Source organism: Macrotis lagotis, chromosome 2 (assembly GCF_037893015.1).
Source record: "Macrotis lagotis isolate mMagLag1 chromosome 2, bilby.v1.9.chrom.fasta, whole genome shotgun sequence".
NCBI lineage: Eukaryota > Metazoa > Chordata > Mammalia > Peramelemorphia > Peramelidae > Macrotis > Macrotis lagotis.
Window position 1 is genome coordinate 67,213,816 of NC_133659.1, and position 25,816 is coordinate 67,239,631.

At 40.8% G+C, this 25,816-nt stretch overlaps 1 protein-coding gene across 1 annotated transcript in view; it reads right to left on the reverse strand.

Annotated features, from left to right (window-relative positions):
• The window catches only part of RC3H1 (ring finger and CCCH-type domains 1), a 77,269-nt gene extending 69,645 nt beyond the window's left edge, over positions 1 to 7,624 (reverse strand). Inside the window, exon 1 of the mRNA XM_074222063.1 lies at positions 7,576 to 7,624. The gene's annotated coding sequence lies outside the window, so the exon portion shown is untranslated. The remainder of the gene's footprint in view (positions 1 to 7,575) is intronic.
• Positions 7,625 to 25,816: the final 18,192 nt, after the last annotated feature.

Consider the following 25,816-nt stretch of genomic DNA (forward strand, 5'->3'; position numbering starts at 1 on the left):
AATTGATGTTCCTAAAGCACAGGTCTGAATATATCTTAGCTTCACTCAAAAACTCAAGTTACTCAGTACAGTGGATAGAGCACCAGCCCTGGAATCAGGAATACCCAAGTTCAAATCCAGCCTCAGATACTTAATAATTGCCTAGCTGTGTGACTTTGGGCAAGTCACAACTCCACTGCCTTGCAAACCCCCCCCAAAAAACCTCAAGCTGCTCCTTATTGCCTCTAAGATAAAATACTGACCTTTCACATTTCAGTGCCAAGCTATTTTTCCAGATTTATGTTACTCTACTACACCTAATTCTATAAATATGCAATTCATCTAAAATATTCTCCCCATATACCTTGATAGGATGCCCCCTTCCTTCCCTTCCTTTCTCTTCCTCACTTCTCCTTACTTACCTCTCAGCAGCCCTAGTTTCCTTCTTCAAGGCTCAGCTCAGTATTTTTGTTCCCTATCCCCCTCCTCACCAGTTATGCTTTTCATTTTCCAAACCCAGAAATCTCTTTGTCTATGCTTTGACTATACTCAATTAGCTCATATACCACTGACTTCTCGGTAAAATGGAAGTTCCTTGAGAGCAGATGCTTTTGTTCTTGTCTCATCTTCCCAGTGCTGAGAATGCTTAATAAATGCTTCCTGAACTGAAGCCATTCAAATGACTCATTCTTTAATTACTACAATGCTTCAATAACCTGATGAGATCACAGATATAGAGATAAATATAGACTTCCTCCATTCCTCTACCATCGGACAGGATCCTAACCCACCATTCCGAGTCTCCAAATTCTGGGTCAAAGAATGAATGAACACACACACACACACACACACACACACACACACACACACACGTGCATGATAACCTTTTTTTTTAGTTTTTGCAAGGCAAAATTAACACTTTTCTTTTATAATCTTTCAAATGCAGCCTGGGATAGCTTCTGAGTCAGGGAGACTGGAATTCAAGTCCCAGCTCTGCCACATATTGGCTGAGTAATTCTGGACAGGTCACTGGGGATTCAATGACCCAAGTAACTCTTTCAAACTGTAAATTGCATAATCTGCTATAAATATGTTTTCCTCATTGGGAAGTTCCTACATCAATGAAATCATAGGACTAAACAAAAACAAATCACTATTCTTGGCATTCTTAGTAAGTAAATACAAATCTAACTAACTCAATTTAAGCATCATGTATGAAGCACTATAGTAGAAATGGTAATAACAATAATTCAAAAAACAAAAAAGCAAACTAGCCCTCATGCAGCTACTAAATATGAGGTCAGGATTGAGAGAAACCAAAAATTCAAACACATTACAAATTCAAATACAAAATATATTAACAATATTGGAAAAATAGCAAATACCTTTCAGGATAGGAATTAGGAGAGGCTTCAGAGAAGAAAATGTACTTGAATTAAGTCTTAAAGTATGTGCAAAAGAAATGAGAGTATTCCTACCAGAGGAATCTAGGAGAATGTATGGAAGATGTAGATGAGACAAGTGGTTTCCTACAGCTACAACAAAAAGCATATGAAAGAAAGCAATGTGAAATAAAGATGAGAAGTAGCTTAGAACCAAATGTGAAGCCCACCAGAATATCCAGATGAAGTCTGTCATCCAGTTCTATAATATTAACAAAAGCTGGCAGTTACAGAATTCTAGATGCCCACTATTCTAACATTAGGTTAACAGCATGACCTTCTGAAGGTACATGGTCGCTTCCCAATTCAGTTCCACACTCATTCTCCCACTCCACTTAAATTGCCTGTTTCCTCATCTGTTAAAAAGTCTAGCATTTCTCGCCTTACCTCCAACCAAAATCCACGATGCAACACTGCCAAACCACCTTTTAAACCACAAGTCCAATCCTACCATTCTAATGGTCAAATGAAGCAGTCTGTGACTTAATTCTTTTTTTTTTCTTCTGTGACAATTCTAAAGGATCAAATAAAATTCTTTATATAGGACACTCAATGCTTTTGGCTCCAACCTACCTTTCCAGTCTTATTTCACATTGTTGCCAAGCATATACTCTATTATTCCAGCCAATCTCATCCTGTCCCCCCCCCCTTTTTGTTTTTTTCAGGGACATATGAAATAGGCTATACTATTCCTGGATCAGAGGAATGCCACTCTCTTTAAAGGCCCAGCTAGCTCAGGGATCATGTCCTCTGCAAAGCCTTTCCTAATCCACACAACAAGAAATGACCTATCTTTCTTTCAATCTCTCAGGACACTCTAGAGGACCTTAACTATGAAGTTAACAATCCTCAAACTTGTAATGAAATTATAACTTAATTGACTCAGTGAACACAGCGCTGGACTTTGAAGTCTGGAGTTCAAATCCAGCCTCAGACACTTCACTTTATACTTAAATTGCCTGTTTCCTCATCTGTAAAAATAAAGATAAGAACACCTACCTTCCAGGGTTGTAATAAAGATATTTGTAAAGTATTCCAGCAAACTTCAACGTGCCATGTAGATGCTAACTCTGTAGAGTTACCTGTGTTCTAATCTCTAATAGATTGTCCTTGAGACAAGGAGTTAGACCATTTTTCAACAAGGTGTATAAAGGAGGCACCTAATAAACATTTAATTGAATTTTACAATATTTTTTCTTTCTTGAGTAGGAGTATAGCAACATGTTAGATAGATTCAACTTGATGAACATCAGACCTTTCATGACAAAAAATATTATCTAGAGAGAACTGACTGAACTCTGCAAAATGAAGCTCATTTTTTTTTCCCTTATCCTTTTTGGGCAACATGGCTCATATGAAATATTTCCCATGACTTTATACAATAATAGGTACTATATTGCTTGCCCTCAAGGGGAGAGGCTGGAGAAAAAATTTGGAACTCAGAAGAAAAAAGTGATTGCTGATGTAAAAAAAATAAAATAAAATTTCAGTTAAAAAAAATCAATCTTTAAACATGTCTTTGCTAAGACCTGTAAAGAAGCCTTATGGTACAAATACACTAATTTTTTTTAAAAATCTATTATTAAAATAAAAACCCATATTTCTTTGATGGTACAATAGATAGTTTGTTGAACTTGGTAGTTAGTAGGAACCCAGTTCAAATTCTGCATCAGACATTTGCACTCACTACTTGCCGGGAAGAAAGTTACTTAACTTCTCTCAGTGTTGTTATAAAAATCAAATCAGATGGCAATGAACAGACCCTGGCCCTGCCATCAGGAGGACTTGAGTTCCACTCTGGTCTCAGACATTTACTAGTTATGTGACCCTGGGCAAATCACAACCCTTTTTGCCTCAAAAACAAATAAAAGATCATGTGTGAAGCGCTTTGAAAACCTTAAAATGTTATTTAAATACTAGCTATTATTAATAACAATCTCAGCTACTTCGATAACTAAAGTACCTTGTAAAAGCATCTTTAATATCAGGAAAACTGTCCTAAACCAAAATTCACCCTGATTTTCATTACATGATATACAAGACACGTGAGGAGAAGCTAGGTAGAATTCTGGGTCTGAGGTTCAAATATTGCCTTAGCAATACCTGCATGAACATGGGCCTCAACTCTATAGGGATAGTAATGACAGTAGAACACAGGGTGTAATGTGGATTAAGAGAGAAAGAACTTTACATTTCTATAAGCACTTAGCTGGGACTTTACAAATTATGTCCAACTGCAGCCTGAGGCAGAGACCTGAGGCCTGGAAATCAGACAACTGTCCTCCCAGGTCCCCCCCCCCCCCAGGATTCTAGTTGTTCTATGTCTCCTGTTAACACCTGCTGGGCAAGGAAGTCTTAATAGGAGCACCAAATGACTATGTCCTTAAAAAATGGCAAAGGGAGCAATGGATCTGTTTCAAGTGACAAGTCTGAAGAGATTCTTCAAGGTGCGCTAAGATAAAATTTAAAATTTGACCTATAGGCTCCAATTTGTTTTCATAAGATAATAGGGGAAAAAAATACAAATTTATCCCCTCCACCAAAATCAAGTCCAGGCTTGTGTCTATCTACTCAACAGAGACAGAGAGGGGCCTGGCCAATTCTGGTGTGGGCTTTAAGATGCTTGAAAGAATCATATCCCAAAAAGCATAAATTTTTTCTTCAGTCTTAATTAAGGTCTTTCAATCTCTACTCTAATTTTATAAGGATGGTACCTCGGGATTTTAGAATGACTCCTTCACAAGTTCTTTTCTCCAAGACACTTATTCCACTACGACAGTGAAATGTTTTTAGAGATATATAGATGAAAGTTTACTTAAGAAGTTCAAATTATTAATGTATGTATGTATGCTGCTGATAATCACTCAGGCAGAACTGATGAGACTGATATATTGCTAAAATGCTAACAAACATCAAAAAATGTTATATTAATAAGGAATCCTCTTAAAATAAGAACACAAAGCAATTATTTTAACATGACAAAAAATGTGTCTTTTAAATCCAACCAATGAAAATAGGACCCAATCCATTACTTGGGTCTTCTGCTATCATTTATCAATTTTTTGACTGAACCTTTAAAAAAAACCCTAAGTGGATAAAAAGATGACAATTGATGTCAACTAAGAATTAACATAAATTGATATGACTAAGGAGCCCCCCTCAGTCCAGGTTTGAATATACTGCCATATCCAAAGCTAAATGCTAGATTTGGAGATGGAAAATTGCGGATCAAGGTTAATTCCTACACAGCTGCACAAGTAAAACAAAAGATTCTCAACTGTTCTACATGCAAACAGCGACTCCTATTTGAAGCTTCCCCCAAGTTGATTCAGGGTGGGCTAACTAACTGACTCAAGTTCAAGATTCACTGACAAGGAGTTAAGGTCTGCAGTTATGGGTTCAAATTCTACCTTAGTTAATTAACTGTGGCTGAGGGGCAAATCACTGAACTTCTTAGTTTATTCAGCTGTAACAAGGAATAAAAACCACTTGTAGGTACTATAAGAGTTTTCTTAAACAAGGCATTTTGCAAACCAAACCAGGTTAGTTAAATGGAACCTGCCCAGAGACATCCTATCATTTGTCAAAGTAACATGTGGTCAGACCACATCAGTTACTTGCAAGGGACACAGACACTGACAGGACAGGTAAAGAGTGGCAAAACCTCATGAAACCCCACAAAGAATGAGACAAACACTCCAGATCAATCCATTAGCTTAAGGAACAAGTGTCTGGGAGCTATACATTCTTACATCTTGACAGGCCCTGCCTAAAACACTTGAATATCATTAAGTTTATGAATTTCAATCCAGAATTCTTGCCCTTCCTGAAAAGCACAAAATGTTTATATGTGTATATATAAATATAATTATACACACCCATCAGTAATAAAGTCACTTTATTTATTTAGATTTTATTTAATTGTTATCAAATCTATCAGAAGCACTTCATAGTGCATAAAGTAGTCACTCGGAATAGCCAAGCAAAGTATCAGCAATATATCAAGGACCCCAAATTTATTTTCCATAAGGAAAATGTCCCTAAGTATAACCTTGTGTGCAGATACAAGGTTACCTGAACTATTAGCATGAAAAAGAAAATGTAATTCAAGCTATGGATAAAGTTCATTGAGTGATTAAAAAATACCAGTGGTACAATCCTAAATTATAAAATGCATTGATATCATAGTTGCTTATTAAGAGCACAGCTCTCAACTTTGTGGACACCAAAAATCAAATATTTTCTGGATTTTGTGTTCACAAAATTAGCCAAAGTTAGAAAGAAATTAGCCCAGAAACAGATCACATAACTGTGGAAGAAGGAATTTTTCACTAATATGGTTAAGAAGAATCTTCATCACGGTTGACTATCAATCAGATCATCTACTTTACAGGTTAACAAGCTACATGAATAGCCTTAGGGAAATCATGTAGCCTTTTTCTATCTCAGTTTCCTCTTTAAAATGAGATTGAACTACACAGTATCTCTGAGGTTCTTTCCAGTCATATTCGGAGTACTCTGAAAGGATAAAATTGAACTAAAATAAATGCAAATACAGTTAATCATCAACTTCCAAATAACATCAACTTGTAGAATACTGAAGACTATTTAGCACTGAGATGGATGTATCTTTATAGTAATTAACAGATCTAAGTGGATTTAATTAAGAAAAACATGATTTAAAACAGGTCCATGAAAGAGATACCATAAGCCAATGAGAAGAACAAGGAGTAGTCTGTCTTATCTCTGACTAGAGATAGAAAATGTTAAAAAATGCAAAATGGATTAATTTTGATTACATTAAGATTTTTGCTCAAATAAAAGCAACGCAGCCAAGATTAACACTGAAAAAGTTGGGCAACTTGAAATGTATCATGTGAAGGATTGGAAAAGAACTTATGACACTTCCTTTAAACCTCTCTCAATTGGTCTAAGAAACAAGAGGTTTGTATGAATGTGCACTCCTATATATGTATATAAGTTATATTTACAACAGCAGAGACAAACTACAAGTGTTCGAAGAGTAAGAAACATCCACCTTACATTTTGAGGCGGAGAATGTCATCATTAGGACTAAAACAAAAGGGGGGAGGAGAGCCGGGCCCTAGAGCTCGGCTTTAACATCCTCCAAGCACAAAGTTTCCAAGTGGATACTGAATTGCTATCCCTAAACAGAAACAATGCTTCACTTAAGGTTCCTGTAAGTGATGGTCAAGGCTCTCTTACAGCCAATGTGGGCTTACAGAACAAAAACACCAACTTCCCATGCTAAGAAGCTCGAGTCCACTGTCGGTTACAAGGTTGGCACAAGCCTGGCTTTTGGATGGAAAGGAGCATTTCTGTGGGGGCAGAGGAAGGCTGAAGCAATGTTTTCCTCTGATGTTTGTACTCGAGCTGCTTTGGCTTCAGCGCCCGGACCTTTTCCCTTAGGGTTGAGCCCCTCAGAAGGCCAGAGCCGGTGGCAATGGCAAGTCCAAGTGCGACCCGGAGACAGGCGGCAGCGCAGACGAGCCAATCTGTCATCGGGCGGCTCCGAATCCAGCCGGGGCTATAACGCCTCGCCGCTCCCACCCGGGCCCCCCACCCCTCCGCGGGCCAGGCCGGCCCCTCGGGGCGCCGGGGCCGGAGCCGGGCCCAGGACCGGGCGGCCGGACCCGAGCCGCGTTCCGGGGCCCGGCCGCACGTGTCTGGGCCACACTGGCCCCCGGGGGGGGGGGGGGCTTTTTGTTTGCCGGACCCCCGGGCGGTTCGCGGGCTGAACTAGGGGGTGCCCGCTCTTTCTCGGGGTTCGCCCTTTCGGGTTGTGCCCACGTGACCGCGCGGCTCCCAGGTCTCGTCCTCGGAGGACGCCCCCCGGGCGGCTGCCCCCCGGGCCCGGGCCGGCCCGGCAGCCCAGGCGGGGCCGGGGCCCCTCAGCCCCGATCCGCCCGCGGCTGCCCCCCGCCCGGGCCCACGACGCCCGCCCCGCGGCCAGGGCGGAGCCCGAGCCGGCCCCGGCCTCCCCGCCCCGCCCCCACCCGGGCGGCGCAGCCACTCGAGGCCGGCGGAGGCCTGCGGCCTAGCGGAGCGGGCCCGGGCCCGGGGCGGCCTCCCCGCGCCGGCCGGCCGCGGCCCCATTGTTCCCCTCGCCCGCGGCGGCCTCCTCCTCACTCACCGCGCCGCTGCGAGCGGCGGCGCCCCTCAGCTCCGGGCCCCCGCGGCCGCCGCCGCCGCCGCCTCCGTCACGGCCCCCGCCGCCGCCGCCGCCGCCTCGGACCCGGGCCGCCGGGCCACGGCCCCCGCCGCCGCCAGCGCCGCCTCCCGGCTCCCACCTGCTGCCGCCGAGGCCGCTCCGGCAGCAGGGGCCATCTTGTTCAGCAGCCTCTCCCTCCCCCCGCTGGGCCGGCCGGGGCGCCCTCCTCCTCCTCCTCCTCCTCCTCCTCTTCCTCCTCCTCTTCCTCCTCCGGCTGAGGCTGCGGACGCCGCCGCCGCTGCCGCCGCCCTGCCCGCCGCCCTGCCCGCCGCGGCGGCTCTGGGCCGAGACCCCGCCGCGGCTCCTCCCCTTCCGAAGGGGAGGGAGGGGGAGGGGAGGGGAGGAGGAGGAGGAGGCGGCCAGGGGAGGGGAAACGGGGAGGAAGAGGAGGGAGGAGGGGAGGGAGGAGGACCGAGAGCAGAAAGGGAGACAGAAAGGGGGGGGGACCAGGAGGGAAGAAGAGAAGGGGAGAGAGGAGGGGGAGGACAGGGGGGAACGGGGAAGAGGAGGGAGGAGAGGAGGGGGGAAGAGGAAGGCGGGGGGGGAGTGGGGCAGGGGGATTACGAGGAGGGGAGGGGGAGGGTGGCGGAGGAAAGAAAAGAGGAAGAGGAGAAAGAATGCAGGGGGGAGAGGAGAGAAAGATGAAAGAAGAGGGGGACAGAGGAAGGAGAAAGGGAAAGGAAAGGAGGGATGAAACGGAGAGGCGCGAAAGGGGGGGTTGGGAGGGGGAACAGAAGAAGAATGGAGAGAGGAGACGGGCGAGGGGAGAGGAGGGTGGAGGGGGGAGGAAGAGGAGAGCCAGGAAAGGGATGGAGAGATAAGAGGGGAGAAAAGGGGAAAAGGAGATGGGGGAGAAAGGGTGGATGGGGAGAGGCGGGGGACGGAAAGGGGGAAGGGGGAGAGGAAGCAAGGAGGGGGACGCGGGGTGGAAGGGGAATTAAAAGAAATCCCTGCGCCCCCGGATCCTGCCCCCCCCCCCGCCCGGAGCCAGGGAGCCGCCCCGCCTCGACCTCCTGGACCTAACTGGAAAATCGGTGCTCGGTTTTGATGTCTTCAAGCTCGGCGCCCCCCTCCCCGGGCAGGTTCTGGGACACTCGGCGCCCACACTGCCCCCCAAGCCGCCCTCGAGAGCCCCTCCCCCGCTGCCCATGGTAGCGGGCGGCCCCGGGGGGTTGGGGGGACGGCCGGGGCAGGGGGGGGGATCGTCCCGTGGGGCGGCCCCGGCAGACTCTCCCTGTAGGAGGCCGGCGGGCCGAGTCGAAGAGTTTCAAAAACAAAACGCAACATTCGAGTTTGCCCTGGGTGGCAAGCCCCGAAGCCGGCAGGAGAGCGCCTCCCGGCCCGCCCCTTCCCGGCCCGGCGCCCCGGGGAGCTGCTCTCGGCGCCGGGCACCCCCGGGGCGCGCCCCGCCCCCGCCCCTGGAACTCTTCCCCGGCCGCAGCCTTTGCCAAGAGCCAGGGATCTGCCTGCCTGGCAGAGCCCCTCCTTGAGGTGCCCTCCCCCCGCTTCAGGGAGGCCCTGCCCAGGCCCCCGGGGGCCCTGCGCCACCTGCCCAGAGGCTGCGCTGGGGGGACGCGGCCCGGGGCCGGGACACGCTCCCGCCCTCCCGGCCCAGCCCGGCCCCGCTGCCTCTCCGGCTCTCCCTCCTCCTCCCTCGGAGGGAGCTTCCCTAACCGAAGGCTTGAGCGCTGTTGCTAGGCAAGCGTGCCAACTCTCCCTATTTAGGGAAAGCGAGTCTCACCCCACGGCTCTGGGAAGCAACCTAGATAACAAACGCCTCCCAGCCGGCTGACAAAGTAGGGCACCAGGGTTTTAGCCAAAGTCATTCTGAACTTGAATTTGTTTTCCAGCGAATCGCACCTGGAAACGCGCCTTCTTCCCGAATAAAGAAGAGGTTCAGCGCGTTCCTCCGGCCCGCCTTCGGGGCTGCAGTCCGCTTAAATCGATTATCCGGAGCGGGCCTGGTCGATTTCAACCAGAAAGATGTGCGAAGATCAAAGGTTTTGCGGAAAGTTGACTTGGAGGTCTGAACCCGACCGGCCCTGTGAGTCCCTAAAGGGATCCCTCTCCACTGGGCGCATCGCATCTCCGGGCCTGCAGCTACTTTGACAAAGCAAAGCTTCCAACAGAGTGTAAAACGGGCTTAAAGCTGGTCTTTCTGTAGGGCTGTTAGACTCCGATTTGGCTCTGAACTCCCTCCAGGCAGGTTTGGCAGGATGGATACAAGAACAGCTTGGGAGAAAATGATTATAGTATCTATAATAAAAAAAAATAAGCCTCCAATACCTAGTTACATATTTTGGGCTCTCCAAGAATCTGGCCAGGGTGATGAGATTCATGGGAGAATTTGTTCCTAATGGCTTGGTTTAATAAGAAGGGAAAGAATAGGGTTGAGACATAGATTATTGTTTTATTCCCAAATTCATTATTCAATGAAAGAAATTCTCGTTCTCTTTTTTAAGCTTGTTCTTCATATATTTTCCAAATTTGTTCTTTTACATTTATCATATTTCTCAAGGGATTGAGTTTTAGCGTTGTCAATGAAAAATTACATAGGTAATGTAAACTTTATAAAAATAGAAAAAGATGGAGAAGTCTTAAAATTTTAAAAATAAAAATCACAACTTATTAAAATCAGGTCACTTTTCCTTTAGAGATTTGTTTGTAAGTAATGATATATATGTAATAACAAATCAGAACAGTGCACTCCCATTCATATCTAGAATGTACAGAGAGATGAATAATACTAATCAGTCAATCACCAGGTGACTGGACCTTGTGCTATTTATTTTTTTCTTTTATTAAAGATTTTATTTGAGTTCCCCCCCATCTTACTTCCCTCCCCACCACGGAAAGCAATCTGTCGGTCTTTACTTTGTTTCCATGTTGTACATTGATCCAAATTGAGTGTGATGAGAGAGAAATCATATCCTTAAGGAAGAAACAAAAAGTCTAAGAGATAACAAGATCAAATAACAAGGTATCTGTTCATTGTGCTATTTCTAAGGATACTAATACAAAACTCCCTGCCCCCGATAAATTTATAATCTACTGGGACAATCTGACAGATTCATTGGATAAAAACACTGATTGGTAGTAGAAGGCACCAATGATATTTGTCCTTTGTTCTCAAAGATGACGATATCAGGAAGGTAATGCCATGACGTGCACGTGATTTGGATTTGAGTGTAGGGGCTGTGCCAAGTCACCAGCCTCACCTCCTCCCAAACCATCTGGGTCCAATGGCCAGGTAGGAATTGGGATGACTGGAGATGATCCTGGCCTTGAAGGGAGTTAGGGCTTCTGTCAAAAGGATGCAGGGAAGGAGAATACTCCAACCACAGGGGATAAATTGTGCAAAAGGAGATGGCAGTTAGGATGTCTCCTCTGACAGTTTGGCTAGAAGTCATATTACTGTGTTATGTGGTCAGAAAGGCAGGCCTCCCAGTGCCAAAAAGGAAGAGTTTGGATGTTATCCTCAAGGGGATGGGTTACTCCCAAAACTTCTTGAAAAGGAAAGTGAGGGGGCAGCTAGGTGGCGCAGTGGATAGAGCACCGGCCCTGGAGTCAGGAGTACCTGAATTCAAATTCGGCCCCAGACACTTAATAATTACCTAGCTGTATGGCCTTGGGCAAGCCACTTAACCCCTTAGCCTTGCAAAAGAAAAAAAGAAAAGGAAAGGAAAGTGAAATGGTTAGACAGGTGTTTTAGGAATAACCTTTTGACAACTATGTGGAGAATGGATTCGAGGAAAAGAGGACCTGAGGGCAGGAAGGTCAATTAGGAGGCTGCTAAAATGGTCTGAGTGAGAGGTGATAACTGAAATAAGGCGGCTGTGAGCGTAACTGGAGAGAAAGAGAATTTGAGAGATACTTAGAAAGGGTAATTAGTAAGACTTGGCAACTGAGTGGGGAGAGAGGGGAGATTTGGGAATTATCTATATGGAGATGATAGTTGAATTCATGGAAAATGATGTGTCACTGAGAGAAGACCCAGAGTAGGATGGGTATAGTAGCTGTAAGATTTGGGCACAGATTGTCTCAACCTTTTAATCAGCATCCTTTAATTCTTCAGTTAGCTAATGATAGAACCTATAGTTTTGATGAGGGCTGCAGTGATTGGAGAAAGCTGGGGGACTCGAGATCCACTGTGCCTGAGCATGGGGCTTTGCCAGGCCTTCACAGGCTGGGGAGAAGATAGTAGTTGTGTAGCAGGAAAAGCAGGCTTATGCAAAGGAAGAACAAGCAACGTGCTTTTGGAAGGAGTCCAGGGCAGTCCTATAAAGCAGTGATTAGAGACTAACCAGAATAAACTTGGAGGAAAGTCAAAGGGAACTCAGCAGATTACCTGGTGCTGCCTACCATGGCAAGATGATTCTGAATCTTCAGCAAGAGGGAATAGCTCCGACAAATAAACTTCAGACTGGTGCCCCCAAACTACAAGAGACACTCAAGAGGAAGATGATATTGGACCCTGAACTTCATCACTGGTATTGCCAGTTTGAACTGATTCCTACCTAAATGACACAGAAATTAAAGAAGTTGATTATCACCTGCCAGAGTCATGGTCTCTACATCTCCTATGGAAAACTAATTGTCTCCCTGTTCTTTATTTTCCTATTCTGTCTTAATTAAAAGACCATTGATTTTGAAAGCATGTGCCTTTTTATATGATTTCACATCGAGGTTGTATTGAGGAAGGCTTAAGCTCTGGTATGGAAGAGCTGATAAATAAAAGCAACACACAAAAAAACCTGAGATCCCAGAGTCACATGGGATGGTTATGGGAATCAAGATTACAGGTTAACCTTTTTAAACCTCAGTTCCCTCACCTGTGAAATGAAGTTGGATTAGATGGTGTGCAAGGTTCCCTTTAGCTCTAAACCTATGATCCTGTGGTTTCATAAATGATCAAATATAAAGTCATCCAAACTATTATGGTAGTTCCTAGCTACGAATGACTTATTTAATCTGAAAATAATTCTTTTATATATCTCATGTCCCCTCAAACATGTTTTGTGGGTTCTTAATGAAAAAGGTGGACAATTATAAAAAGTCTGACTATATAAAAAAGATATTTTAAGGGACAAACTCTTGGTATCATTTAGTTCCCTAATGCATTTTCATTATTTCATTTGGATGAAGAATGTCATAGAAAAATCAACTAGTTTGACCTTTATTATTAGTGTTCTGTGATTCTTTTAAGTCCTAAATCTAGTTTCTTCCTTAGTAAAGCAAGTATGGTAAATATTCAAATAATTTTTCCCATGTAGATGGATGAGTTGGAGGAGGATCCACCTGTAATATAATTAGGCAAATGTAGTAAATTGAATAATAAACTTGGTATTAGGAACCCGGGTTCATATCCTATCACAGACAACTAACTGCATTAATCTAGGTTATCTCTCATAACCTTATCTCTGCAAAGTGAGTATAATATTCACATTACCAACCCTACAGGCTGATTGCAAGGAAAACACTTTACAAACCATAAGATGCTATGTAAATATGAGATATTATTAGGGAGTAATACTATTTTTAAATTGGGTATGAATTCAGATAAAATAATGCCTTGCTAATTTGTTTCACCCACAATTTTCTTTCAGGCATGTATAATGTATTTTTATCTTCTGATTTTTATTTTAAGATATAATACATTTTTTTGTGTTAAGTAAAACTTATGCATGCTATTTAGAATCTATAGAATACTGCAAAAATAAAATGTAATCCTTCCCCCAGGGCTTCAAGCTTACAGAAATTGAGTTCAATCTTGGAGACAGATCTCCTTCTATACCATGCCCTCCCTAGCATATGACTTTAGGCCATTTTGTCCCAGAATATCCAGAGTTTTTTCTAGAAACTGTAGAATATAGGTCAAACATTATTTGTTTTTAGGGAATATAGATAAAAGAGCCTTAGGTCCTATGAACGAATGAATGAATGAATGGGAAAACCCTCTAATATTCAGTTTTACACACTTGCTATTTGCTATACATTATGTTCAATATTGGCAGCAGCTTGGTGATTCGGTGGATAGAACACTGGACCTGGAGTCAGGAAGAGTTGAGTTCAAATCCAGCTTCAGAGTGGCCTTTACTGAATGACCCTGGGCAAATCACTTACACTATTTGCCTTAATCCACTGGAGAAGGAAATGGCATATCACTCCAGTATCTTTACCAAGAAAACCCCAAGTCTGAATGGTGACTGAACAACAACAATAATTGCTAAGTCTTGGGGATACAGATATTAAAGCAAAATCTTCATTGCCCCCAAATAGCTTATATTCTTGTTGATTAAAACAATACAGAGGGGCGGCTAGGTGGTGCAGTGGATAAAGCACCGGCCTTGGAGTCAGGAGTACCTGGGTTCCAATCCGGTCTCAGACACTTAATAATGACCTAGCTGTGTGGCCTTGGGCAAGCCACTTAACCCCATTTGCCTTGCAAAAACCTAAAAAAAAATACAGATAAGGAAACAGTGACTTAGGGAAGAATGCTTTGGTCTGGAAATAACATTAATAAAAACTTCCATTTATAAAGCACTTACTATAAGCCAAGCACATTACAATTATTATTTCATTTGATCCTCACAACAACCATGGGGGGTAGGTGCTATTAGAATTCCCATTTTACACATGAGGAAACTGAGGCAGGCAGAAATCAATTAACTTGATCAAGGTCACTAAGTTCATATGAGATCAAATTTGAATTCAGATCTTAATGCAGGACTATCCACCAAGTCATCTAGCTGGGATTATGAGCAGGGCCAATGAATGTGTTTTTTTTTCAAAAGTCTTTGATACAGTTTATGGTATTGATATTATACAGAGCCATATATTGGTTATGGCTCTGCTCTCAGATCAAAAGACAGAACAAGGTGCAAAATTAGGGAAGTAGGTAAATACTGCTCCTGCAGGATGAATGACAAGGAAATGGCTGAATGATCAGGGCCTTGCTTCATTGTTGTTCTTGAGTCATTTCAGTCATATTCCAATTCTGTGATTTCATTGGGGGTTTTCTTAGAATTATTTGCCATTTCCTTCTCCAAGTCATTTATAGATGAGGAAACTGAGACAAACAGGATTAAGCAACTTGTCCAAGGATCTACAGCTAGTGTCTGAGTCTGGATTTGAACTCAGGTCTTGCCAACTCAGGGGTTGGTATTCTATCCACTACCCAACTAACTCCTGCTCTGGCTAATTCACCAGTGAATTGGTGGCCTCAGGCTCTTGTTCCAAAGCTGAATGCATTAATCAATTAATCAAAAAGTCAACTTTGCTGAATGTTTAATATGTTTACTTTCTAATGGGTGAAGAGAGCATTGAGCATAGACCTGTAGACATCAGATGAATGTAGAGTTGATAAACGGTATCCTTAGAAGGGAAGACATTAGCAGCAGTGGGCCCTGGGAAATACCTTCTAGAAGAAGAAATGCTGGAGCTGTCTTTTTTTTTATTTAATTTTTTTTTCAATTACATGTAAGGATAGTTTTTCAACATCCAGGTTTTTTTTGGTAAAGCTTTGGAGTTCTGCATTTTTCTACCACTCTCTCTTTCCTACCCCTTCCCTGTGGTTTTATATGTAGCACAATCATGTTAAATATTTCCCTGTTAGTTATGTTGTAAAAGAATTAGATCAAAAAGGGGAAAAAAAACATGAGAAAGAAAAAAAAATCAAACTTTTAAAAGTAAAAATAGTATACTTTGATCTGCAGTCAGATTCCATAGTTCTTTCTCTGAATGTGAATGGCATTTTCCATCACAAATCTTTTAGAATTGTCTTTGATCACTATATTATTGAGAAGACCTAAGTCTATAATAGTTGATCTTGTTACTATATTGCTTTTATTGTAAACAATGTTTCCCTGATTCTACTCAATTCATTCAGCATCACCTCATAGAAATCTTTCCAGGTTTTTATGAAACTCTCCTGCTTCTCAGTTCTTTAGAACAATAGTACTCCATCACATTCATGTACCATAACTTGATCAGCTATTCCCCAATTGATGGGCATCCCCTCAATTTCCGATTCATTACTACTACCAAAAAACTGGCATAAATATTTTTGTACATGTGGGTCTTTTCCTTTTTTTATGATCTCTTTGGGATATAGATTGAGTAAGTAATGTTATTGCTGGATCAAAAGGTAGTCACAGTTTTATAGCCCTTTCAGTATAGTTCCAAATTGCTCTCCAGAATAATTGGATCAGTTCACAACTCCATTAGTGGCCCAGTTTGCCCACATCCTCTCTACAATTATCATTTTCCTTTTTTATCATATTAGCCAATCTGATATGTATGAGGTAGCGCCTCAGAGTTGTTTTAATTTGTATTTCATCAAAAATTATTTAGAAATTTTTTATATGCTTACTTAGTCTTAAAGGAAGCCAGAGATTATAAGAATTGGAGTGAGAATGGGATGTATAGTAAGTAGTCTAGGCATCAGAGAAAGTCGGTACAAAGACATGACAGAAAATGGAGTGTCCTTTGCTGGGAACTGCATTTAGATTAGACTAGACTACATGGAAGATATAGGTTATATATAGCACAGTCATGTTAAATATTTCCCTATTAGTTATGTTGTAAAAAAAGAATGCGACCAAAAAGAAAAAAATGAGAAAGAAAAAATATGAAACAAACAGGGATAGTTTTCCTACAAATAGTTTTATATACAGAACAGAGGACATTAGAGAGCAAGCTATTGGAATTTATTGATTAGGGTGTTGGACTTGTTCCCACTTACAATGTAGGCAAATCATTTTAGCAACTGTGTAGAGGGAAGAATGAAGCAGGAACAAGAGCAAAGAAAGCATTTTTATTCTTAGTTTAAGGTCCTTTGATTGTTTATCTTGCCTTAAGATATTTTAGCCAGAACTGGGTGAGGTTAGTTTCAATCTATCCTCACATATATAATTCACCACTTTTATGGTACTCACTTAAAGGACTGGACAATCCCAGGAAGTCAAAACAAAATATAGGCTTCCCAGAACCTTTACTATCAGATGTATTCATAATGATAGAGGTCAAAGTCCTTTGATGCTTCCAATACATTGGAAGCTAAAATTATGGACAGATCACTTAACCCCTTGTTGTTATTGGCTGCTGTCTTAGGCGAAAAGTTATGGAGAGCTTCTGATCCACATTAACTCTGGGAGTTTCTCATGCCAATGAAATCTCAGGAGATCAAGACCAAATATAAACAAAGGAAAACAAACAAATCCTCCTGGATCAGTCCCTTGTTGCTTCTCCAACTGCAGGGCTATTTGCCCAATCTTCTCTGAAGAAGCTGATGTTATTGTTGCTCAGGTAGGCTCTTGACCTCTCAAATTTGGAGTTTCTAAGAGGTAGGAACCATTAGGAACTCTACCAAACTTCTATCAAGAAGATTCAGGAATTTTCTAATGACCCTCCAGAAGTCTGGGGATCTAGAACTCCCAAATTTTAGCACCACGCTTCTCTATAATTGTCATCTCTCAAACTAAGAGGTGATACCATTAACTCTTTATGGTAGGATCAAAAAAACTTGGGATCCAGGAACTCTACTGGGACTGAGGGATAATATAGATCTAAGAAAAATGGAGTGGCTCTTACCCACCAAAGTCAAACTAAGCAACTCAGTCCCAATAACCAAAAGCAAATTTCCAAATATGGTAACAGTGAGGTAGATTATTGAGCAAGGGATATAAAGCCACTCCTTTTCACTCTTCCTTTTCCCAACCTATTACTGACTCATTAGCTAGATGGACTTCCAAACAAAACATCTTTCTCTGCTCTGGGTAAGTAGGAGCAAAGGAATCCATAATTCTCTTTCTTTTTAGTTCTAAGAGACAATGCTCCTGAAACTCTTCAGTTTTTAGATTCCTTTTTACCCGTGATGCTTCACTATCAATTTTGTCTTTTAAACTTAATCTGCATTATTCAGTTTAGCAAATTCTTGTGAGATGCTGTTTATAAAAACAAAGCAAATATTTGAAGCAAAAATAAATAGCCTTTTCTTTCCCCAGCAGAAAAAGAGAAAACCCCAAGGAGAGAGAAAGGAAATGGAGTCTGTATTCAACGTCTGTTTCAGCAATATAGCATCTTTGCTAACATCCCTGGTTCTAATTTGACCCCACTTCCTCATTCCCAGGCTGGACTCTACATTGTTTTTTGTTGTTTGCTTAATAATATTTTTTCCCAATTACTGTAGAGATAGTTTTCAATTTTAATTTTTGTAAATTTTTTCCTTCCCTCCCTTTCTTCCCCCCCCTTCCCAAGATAGCAAGCAATCTGATATGGGCTATATATGTACAATCATGTTAAACATATCTCCATATTAGTTATATTGTAAAAGAAGAATCAGATCAAAAGGGAAAAACCTTGAGAAAGAAAAAAAGTGAAAATACTATGCTTTGATCTGCCTTCAGACTGGATGTGGATATCATTTTCCTTGAGTCTTTTGGAATTGTCTTGGATCATTATATTGCTGAGAAGAGCTAAATCTCTCATAGTTGATCATGTTACAATGTTGCTGTTATTGTGTACAATGTTTTCCTATCCTGTTCACTTCATTCAATGTCAGATCCTGTAAGTCTTTCTAGGTTTTTCTAAAATCTGTCCTCTCATCATTTCTTATAGGACAATAGTATCTGTTATATGCCACCATTTTTTCAGACATTTCCTGATTGATAGCCATCCCCTCAATTTCCAATTCTTTACCACCACAAGAAGAGCTGCTATAAATATTTTTTATATAAATAGATCCTTTTCCCTCTTTTATGTCCTTTTCAGGATACAGACCTAGCAGTGTTACAGCTGGATCAAAGGGAATTTACAGTTTAATAGCCCTTCCAGCAGAGTTCCAAATTGCTCTCCAGAGTGGCTGAATCTGTACAAAGCTCTACCAACAGACAGTTAGTGTCCCAGTTTTCCCACATCCCCTCCAACATTTGTCTTTTTCCTTTTCTGTCAGATTATCCAATCTGATGTGTGTGAAGTGGTATCTCAGAACTGTTTTAATCTGTATTTCTCTTAACTGTTATAGAGTATTTTTTCATTTGACTATAGATAGCTTTAATTTCTTCATAAGAAAATTGCCTGTTCATATCCTTTGACCATTTATCAGTTGGAGAATGACTCATATTCCTATAAATTTTGCTCAGGTACATATATTTTAGAAATAAACTGACTTTACTCCTTGTGGCAGCTACCTCCACCTAAGTACTACTGTTATCCTGGCTCCATATGACCTCTTTTGGACCTACCCTTCTCACACCCCCTATAAGGTAATCCCCCGTTTTATGTACCACATTTTATATATATATATATTTTCTAAACAGTCAATTGGTCCTTCCCTAATCTCCAAAGATGGCAAATCATTTTCCACAAAGAAACACATGAAAACTCATGAAAACCCAATCATCAATGGTCCTCTCAATGTCACAAGTAAATAGCAGTTGGCCATAGTTAATTCTTTTTCTAAATACCCACAAAGCACATTTAGCTAAATGTAGACAAACTAACTCCCTTCTGAAGCAGGAAGACTTTTTTTCAAACTGATCCTGCTTTCCCTGTTTTTCCCTTGGCAAACCCTAGCAGTCTTTGACCTCATGCTAGAGCTGATTAGAAAGATCACATGGTTTTGGTTTGTTGAGTTTGAATTCTTACCTAGGAATGGTAAAGTTTGACTCATGTATGGCAAGCCCAAGCATAATGAAATCAAGATTTGGTTCATAGTTAGGTTGAGTTTTTTGTCTTCTAATTTAATCCATTAAGTGACTTGCCAAGGGTCATACAATGTCTGAGGCTGGATTGGAACTCATGCCTTCCTGACTCCAGGTACAGCCACTGGCTTGGTATAATGAATGGCAGCCAATGACCGGTTGATTTAGTCCATTTCAGAGTACCTGAACCGTAGTACATCTATTGGATTAGACTTTTAGAAAGAGTAGAGAAGACCAGAGCTGAAAGATGCAAAGAGGATATAAAGATTCAGATTCATAAAGATTCAGATTGGATTCCCTGGAGAGGAAGCCTGTACATTTGTGAGGCTCCTCCAGGGATCTTCACAGTCTCAGAGATGGTAAGCAACAGCAAGGAATCCCCGAACGAGGACAAGAATTCTGAGACCAAAGCAAAGCAGAGGATTAATGAGACAAAGCAGGAAGTTAGTCAATCAACAAGCTTTTATTAATTGCTTTGTATGTTCCAGGCATTGTAAATTGTCCTTGTCATACAAATACAGGCAAAAAGAAAGAGAATACTTTCTAATGGAGAAAGACAATACAAAAAAGTAAGGGGGACAGAAGGTTAGAGGAGAAATCCCTAGAATCAGGAACAAAGTTGGGGGAGGTGTAAAGAAGTGAGAATGGCTGCCTTTGAAATGTCCTCAAAATGGAGGTCCTAGAAGAAACTCAAAAAATGGGAAGAAGAGGCTGCAAGGGTGGAGGGATCTTCCAGGGTGAGAAGTAAGGTAGATCAGTCCAAAGAATCAGGAGTGGAGAGGATGTGTAAGAGAAAATTACTTTGTCCTTCTCTGGTATTGTGAGTTATATGGACTCTGCAGTCCTCTTGAGGAGAATCAACTCTTTATTGATTCCCTGTTTTTTTTTCCCTTTTTGCGGGGGAAGCCCCAACCATGGTAGTAGTATCAGTCTTTGAAACTGAGACCCAGTGAAATGGGAAGAAGATAGTTAGAATATAGTTACAGGGCTTTTTTACCCTCTTACTTTCCTGGAAAGCACTATATTTAAAGTATATTATGATATTTGCAGGGGAAATCCTGAGTAGAAACACAAAACCAGATTGTGGTTCATGAGAGGACCCAATAGCAATCTTGGTCCATATAAATCCAGAGTTTCAGGTTCCTATATAATGGAACTGCTTTGTAAAGATGATGATGATGATGATGATGATGTTTTGTCCTCCATTCTTGAAGACCATGACATCAGGGGGGTGATGCCTTGCCATGCACATGAATTGGATTTGAGTGAAGAAGCGTGCTGTGAATGGATAAAGCACCAGCCCTGGAGTCAGGAGTACCTGGGTTCAAATCCGGTCTCAGACACTTAATAATTACCTAGCTGTGTGGCCTTGGGCAAGCCACTTAACCCTATTTGCCTTGCAAAAACCTAAAAAAAAAGGGTACTGTGCTTATTCATCAGCCTCACTTATTCCTCTGGGATCATTTGGATCCAGTCGCCAGATATGAATCAAGACAATTGGACACTCTGGATGCCAGGTAATCAGGTTTAAGAGACTAGCCCAAGGTCACACAGCTAGTAAATGTCTGAAGTTGGATTTGAATTAAGGATCAGCACTCCACTCACTTTGCCATCTAACTGCTCTCAACAAATATAGAGGAATAAAAGAAATATGGGATGACATAAAAGCACTTAAGAAATGTGAAGAAAGTAGAACCAAAAGAACAATATCCACACTACCTGCAATTTCATTGAACAAAAGGTTTATTTTCAGTTACATCTATCAAAATAAATGAATACTATAGTATTTCATGTTGATTTCAAATGTGATTTCATATTTTTAAAACTCAACCACCATTTTCATAGGGATGTTTTAAATTTCAGAAATTATTTCTTATTAAACAAAGTTGTATTCTTTTAATTCTCCTGAAATATAACAGCTTGTGATTTTCTATTGTATTTTGCCTGTAAGTCATCCTTTCTTCACATGCAGAGCAGCAGTCCATCAGCTTGTTTGGACACCCTGCCCTAGTATTACTTTTTTCTTGATGGAAGTGTCCACCATGCATTTAGGTTTTCTGCAAAGACGTACAAATATGAATCCAAGAAATGGATCTTAAATAATATTACATCTCATAAACTTATAATACTTGAAAATATCATTGATAATGTCTTAGTAATTTTGTGCTTGGTATAAATAAGGATGGGGTTAGGGATAGGACCTGTGATTTTAATGATATAGAGATCTCTTAGATGAAGAATTTTCCTTTACTAATGCAGATGGCACCATCCACAAATTATTTATTATTACTATTATTAATAAAATGATTAAATTACCCAGAAATTTTGTCTCTTGGAACACTTTTAAATGTCACAGGAAATAGATAATCTGTTATAGGCAGGAATGATGGACTGTGGAATGTAATGATAGAAAGAACTCCCAAATCAATAGGTCGCAGATCCAGTTGAGTATCTTCATAAAGAAAAAAAATGAAACAGCTCCTGTCCTCGAGGAGCTTACATTTTATCAGAGGACACCACATGGGTTCTGGACTAAGTCTTTCTCAGTTCACTCCCTTGGCACTTTATGTTTCTTATAAGAACAAAATAATATATATGTAGGTCCTTCCACACTTAATGCCAACAGAATTTCTTAGCTATTTCATTTTATCATTAGTCTTTCTTTTTATTAGTTATAGCCTAGGTATGAATGTGTATTGGATTTAACAAAGATATACCACAAGGACAAGTTAATTCAGCTAAACAAATCTCCCTTTCCTAAGAAGTTCATTTCTGGACACTAAACTATAGATTACAGCTGGAGCACTTTGAGATTCTTTTGTAATTAGGTGATCAGGAAGTAATGCTAATAGCTTAAATCTATGAACTCCTAAGTTAGTCAAATGATGAGGATGTTTTACATATTTTTTTAAGGAAAAACAAGCCTAATTTGCAAGGAAGTGGAGGGTTAGAAAATTGTTCTTACTACTCTCTACTCTTTGGTGATAAAGTCTGTATGGTTTTCTACACAACCTTCCTTCATTTAAATGACTTTCTAGATAGTAATGGTGAACCATGACCTGAAGGATGCAAAAAGCAGAAGTGGTACTAAAGAAGGATAAGAAATATAAAGCAAAAAGATTAGGAAAAAAACCAAATAATATAACAGTAACTTGAAAATGATGAGTGAATATGGAAGAACAAAGATCAGGAATCTCCAATTTCACCCTTCTGCCTCTTTGGAAGGACCCAACTAAACAATTAGGGTCATGTGGTATGTACCAACTCTTTATAGTCAACAGTGTCTTTTTTTGTTTGTTTTTTGCAAGGCAATGGGTTTAAGTGACTTGCCCAGGGCCTCACAGCTAGTATTAAGTGTCTGAGGTCAGATTTGAGCTCAGGTCCTCTTGAATCTAGGGTTGTTGCTCTATCCACTGTGCCACCTAGCTGCCTGTACAGTGTGTCTTGATTGAAAGAGGTACTTGTGAACCAGAATAACACTAAGAACATCAGGGCTACAACAAAGATGACATTTCCATATAGTAGTGGGGGAAGGAGAATGTCCCTGTGCCACAATCGACTTAGTGCTCCATGACTCACCAAAAACTTGTTGGGTATATGCCAAATCTCTAACCAATTAGACGACTCTTGGGGACTGCTCCTCTTCTTTTATAGGATCTGACTATACACTTTCACCTACCCCTTATTTCCAGAAAAAAAAATGTCTCCCAAGCATGCCACCTCTTAATCTTCCAAGTCCAGTTTAGGGAAGAATTCTCCAAGACCAGCAGGTAATGGCAGAAATGAGAAGGGGCTAATCAAGTCTAATTTACAAAAAGCACAGTGAATCTAATTTTGTCATTGCTCTTGCCAGTACTCACTCTCTTTTTATTTGTTTGTGTTTTTTTTCTTTGCAAGACAATAGGGTTAAGTGACTTGCCCAAGGTCACACAGCTAAGTGATTATTATGTGTCTGAGGCAGGATTTGAACTCAGTTCCTCCTGACTTCAGGGTTGGTACTCTAACCACTGCACTACTAGCTACCCCCTTTTTAGATTTTTTTATTCAATTTATATTTTGTTTCCAATTATGTTATCGAAGTTTTCCAACATTCATCCACACCATATGCATATTTTTAAATTACGTAATTTTCTTCCACCCTCCCTTCCCACACCCCTCCCCTCAGTGGTGAACAGTCAGATGAATATTGTGCATACACATTTGTATTTAACATTTTTTTGCAGATTAGTCATTTTCGGTTTGAAGAATTAGGATTAAGGGAAAAGAAAGAAAACCATCAAATAGGAAAGAAATACTTAAGAGAAATCTTTAAAAAGTGAATGTAGTGTTCATTCAGAGTCTGTGGGGGTTTTTTGGTCTTGTTTTGTTTTGTTTTTCTTCCTCTGGATGGGGATAGCATTATCCATTGCTGGTCTCCTAAGGTTATCCTAGCTCTCTGAACTGCTGAGGAATTGCATCCATCAAGGTTGATCAACTCACAATGTTGTTGTTAATGTCTTCATTGTTCTATTGGTTCTGCTCCCTTCATTCAGCATCAGTTCCTGTAATTCATTACATTCTTCTCTAGAGTCCAGTCATCCATGGTTTCTTTTTTTAAAAATTTTATTTATTGAAGGCAATGGGGTTAAGTGGCTTGCCCAAGGCCAGACAGCTAGGTAATTATTAAGTGTCTGAGATCAGATTTGAACTCAGGTACTCCTGACTCCAGGGCTGGTGCTCTATCCACTGCACCACTTAGCCTCCCCCATTCATTGTTTCTTATAGAACAATAGTATTCCATTACATTCATATATCAACTTGTTTAGCCATTCCCCAATTGGTGGGCATCCCCTCAATTTCCAGTTCTTTGCCAGTACAAAAAGACCTTCTATGAATATTTTGGAACATGTGGGACTTTTCCCATATTTTTATGATTTCTTCTGAATATAGGCCTAGTATTGATATTGCTGGGTCAAAAGGTAGGATCAGTTTTATTGCTCTTTGGACATAGTTCCATATTGCTCTCCAGAATGGTTGGATCAGTTCACAACTCCAACAATGCATTAAAGTCTCAATCCTCTTACAACCTCTCCAACATTGATCCTTTTCTCTTTTTGTCATCTTAGTCAATCTGATAGGTGTGAGGTGGAACATCATAGTTGTTTTAATTTGCATTTCTCTAATCAATTTGGAGTAAATTTTCATACAATTCTATATAGTTTGAATTCCTTCATTTGAAAAACTGTCTATTCATATTCTTTGACCATTTATTAATTAGGGAATACAGGGTTCGCTCTCTTGCCACTGGGCAGTGACAGATCTGTTCTGTTGCCCTCTGACCACTATTGCTGAACCTGTGTCACTGATTGCTGCCCATAAACTACCAGAGGACTGTGGTGAGTCAGACACTTCCCAGAATAATTGTCATAGTCAGGAGGATATTGATCCTACTAAAACACATGTATTAAATTTATACAAATAAATAAAAGGTAATTCATGCTTAACAAATTTCACTCAGCATATGAACCAGTTGGTGACTTCTCACTCATCCCCCCTCCTTTTCTCCATTCTCAACCAATCATATTCTATTATATCTTATATTGAATAGTTTATATAAAAATTCATGCTTCTTCATGCTAGTGATTAGGAAATTCTATTTGCATTTTTGAATTCAACATCAAAACCATATATAGACAAGTAAATTTCCTGCATGGAAATGTGTATTGAACAGTGTTACATAAGTGAAGATGACATTAAATAGTCACAAAACTCAAGTCATAGACAATGTTCAACCTTTAAACTTTAAAAAATGAAAGCATACTGCTGTCCTTTCTTTTCTTGAATGGTAAATTGAAAGAGGAAATGGGGACAAGGATAGTCAATTAGCATCACTTTTGACTGTTGGTTTGTTCAATTACTTTGGGGGATAGTGGCAAGTTTCTCTTTATTTGTTTCATTTTGTGACAGTCTTAAATCTAAGACCTATTAATTTTCCAGTTCATTTTTTCCCCTTTTTAAAAAATATTTTATCTATTTATTTTTCCATCTACATGTAAAGATAGTTTTCAACAATCACTATTTTTGTAAGGTTTCGATTTTCACATTTTTCTCCCTTCTCCTTCCTCACCCTTCCACCTTGACAGAAAGCAATCTAATATTAGTTATAAATGTATGATTATTAATTTTTAAAGTTCTGTTGAAAGCCAGAGGAAGAATATGTACTAGAAAATGAATCTTCATTCTACTAGGACAGAATTTTTTCTCTTGTATGACCTTTAGGGTTAACCTAGGAGAAATGAAATAGAGAGGGGAGGAAGATGTTCCAGCCAACTGCACCAAGGAAATGTGATGAATGGTCTTCCTCCTAACCTTCAGTCAAAGAGTCCAGCTCTAATCCAGACTAGTCAAGCATAGGGCTGTGTACAGGGTGTACCAGATATGCCCAGGTACTAAAAAGTCTAAAAAAATTTAGTATTTTGAAT